The sequence below is a fragment of the Octopus bimaculoides genome, chromosome 24, assembly GCF_001194135.2.
Source record: "Octopus bimaculoides isolate UCB-OBI-ISO-001 chromosome 24, ASM119413v2, whole genome shotgun sequence".
Taxonomy (NCBI): domain Eukaryota; kingdom Metazoa; phylum Mollusca; class Cephalopoda; order Octopoda; family Octopodidae; genus Octopus; species Octopus bimaculoides.
The window spans coordinates 9,324,448-9,326,947 of NC_069004.1; the positions used below are offsets into that span (position 1 = coordinate 9,324,448).

Below are 2,500 nucleotides of genomic sequence, written 5' to 3' on the forward strand. Positions count from 1 at the left end.
GTTGTGCCTGTAATTCAAAGGGTCAGCCTTGTCACGCTGAATATCTCCGAGAACTATGTTAAGGGTACACGTGTCTGTGGAGTGCTCAGCCACTTGCACGTTAATTTTACGAGCAGGCTGTTCCGTTGATCGGATCAACTGGAACCCTCGATGTCGTAAGTGACGGAGTGCCAACAACAACATATATATATATATATATATATATATATATACACACACACACACACACACACACACACACATATATGGTAAAGCAAATAGCCACATCAAAGTGGCAGATGAATGTTACGACTCGTTGCACAGTGAGACTGAGCCTAAGACCACAGGGTTGACAAGCAAGCCTCTCAACCCCACACCCACAAAACCTGTTATCACAAATAAATGTTCAATATTTTTCTGAATAGTCATCATTTCCTTATTGGTATATATTCAATTTTTTGAATAGATCCAATAATTAATATGATGTTTTGTTTATACTTCTGTGTCATTGAAGACCATCTGGTGTCTATGCTTCTTCTCAGTCTCATGCAAATTGTATCTGATTCTATAAACACAACTGCTCGTTACTATTGTTTTCTCCTCATCTGTTTGTCACCAGTGGCAGCACTCCTGTGATAGTCACCATAGGAAAATAATGTTCTACCTGGGCCATCACTGTATGCAAAAATGCTAATTAGAAATCACTGTAGAAGCTGTAATTGTTAACAGTAACTAATAGAAACTGGTGAGTATTATTCCAAACATTTCATACAGGGCGGAGGAGTGGATCTGTTGGGTGTTGAGAGAGGGAGAAAATTAGGATATTTGGTCACATATGGTTAGTTACAAACTTTATTGGAGAACTCATCTGTTATATACGGACATAGATGTGCAACTGTAAATCATTTATACTAAACCACTGAAGTTATAGGGCATAAAGAGAGACAAAATAAACATGGATACAGAAGCACTTGGGCACACTAACAAATGCACACATACACACACACACATATTTAATATAGAAGATAGAAAAAGTTGTAACATTGCCTACAGGAAGTGACTGCCATATATACTGTAAACCTTATAACTGTGCTAACTACAATACCATAGTGACATCACTACTTGAACCATCCAAATTAGAAGCCTTACCTTAAGAAGCTGGGATTACACATACCAGTGACCTGTCAACTGGTAGCTCAGTTTACACAGTATCAAAGTATGGTATTATTATATCTATCTAATAAAGTGGAAGACAGAAAAATGTAGCATTATTCATTGGAACCAAACACCTTTTCTGCTGTAGACTGTAAAGCCATACCAACCGATATTTAAAGCATAAGTTGTTGTTGGTATGATGGATGTGTACAGGCTGATTTTGGTATAGTTTGGTTGAAGAAAATGAACCATACAAGCTTCAACTGGGGTCAATTAATTCAACTAAAAATTCTTCAAGATGGTGCACCAGCATGGTTGCAGTTCATGACTGAAATAAGTAAAAAAGTAGAAAGATTTATAATATATATGTGCATGTGTATATGTATGTATGTGTGTGTGTGTGTGTGTGCACGCCTGTGAGTGTGTATATATGCAGTAATAGAAAATGCAGGAAAGACATATTTCATATTTTTAAGCATTATTTAATGGGTTTCCAAGCCAACTGGTGCCATAGCACAAGCCAATTATGTATGTGTGTGTGTGTATGTATGTGTATGCCCACACACAAACACATATATGTATATACGCACAAACTCATACCAGAATGGAAATGGATACTAAATGATCACAATGCATACACACACACACACATGTATCATTGTAATCATTACTTTGTGTCCACTTTCCATGCAGCCATGAGCTAAACGAGTCATTGCTGCTTTATTAAATGAGTCAGAGAACTGCATCTTGCTTGGAAGTTTGATTGTGGCTTCATTTCATTGGCCAGATTGCCTTAATCCTATCACCAAACACTTTACGGAGTATATTGAGTGCATTTTATTGTGACACCAGCACTAAGGATCTTGTCATATCTTTGACAAGATTGAAAGGTCCCCTCATTGACTCACATTACAAGGAGATTTAGCTACTGTTTCTTGCAATTTCTGTTACAACATGCATACATAAATACATACATACATTCATGTATATATATCCCCATATACACATATGTGTACATATATATACATACATATACATACATATGCATATATACACACATATATGTGAATGTGTATGTATACATATATTCATATTCATATAACATATGTATGTATAATTATATATACATAGATAATATATACATTCTATATATATATTTATATATATATATATATGCAGGAGTGGCTGTGTAGTAAGTAGCTTGCTTACCAACCACATGGTTCCGGGTTCAGTCCCAGTGTGTGGCACTTTGGACAAAGCCTTGTGAGTGAATTTGGTAGAAGGAAACTGAAAGAAGCCCATCGTATATATGTATATGTATATATGTGTGTGTTTGTGTGTCTGTGTTTGTCCCCCAACATCACTT

The 2,500-nt window shown here is 36.1% G+C and overlaps 1 protein-coding gene across 4 annotated transcripts in view; it reads left to right on the forward strand.

The window, feature by feature from the left end:
- The window catches only part of LOC106883162 (clavesin-2), a 108,696-nt gene that overhangs the window by 60,855 nt on the left and 45,341 nt on the right, over window positions 1-2,500 (forward strand). The window contains exon 2 of one of the 4 annotated variants that reach the window (XM_052976170.1): window positions 599-724. The exons of the other annotated variants lie outside the window; for them this stretch is intronic. The gene's annotated coding sequence lies outside the window, so the exon portion shown is untranslated. The remainder of the gene's footprint in view (window positions 1-598; window positions 725-2,500) is intronic. 4 annotated transcript variants of the gene reach the window in all.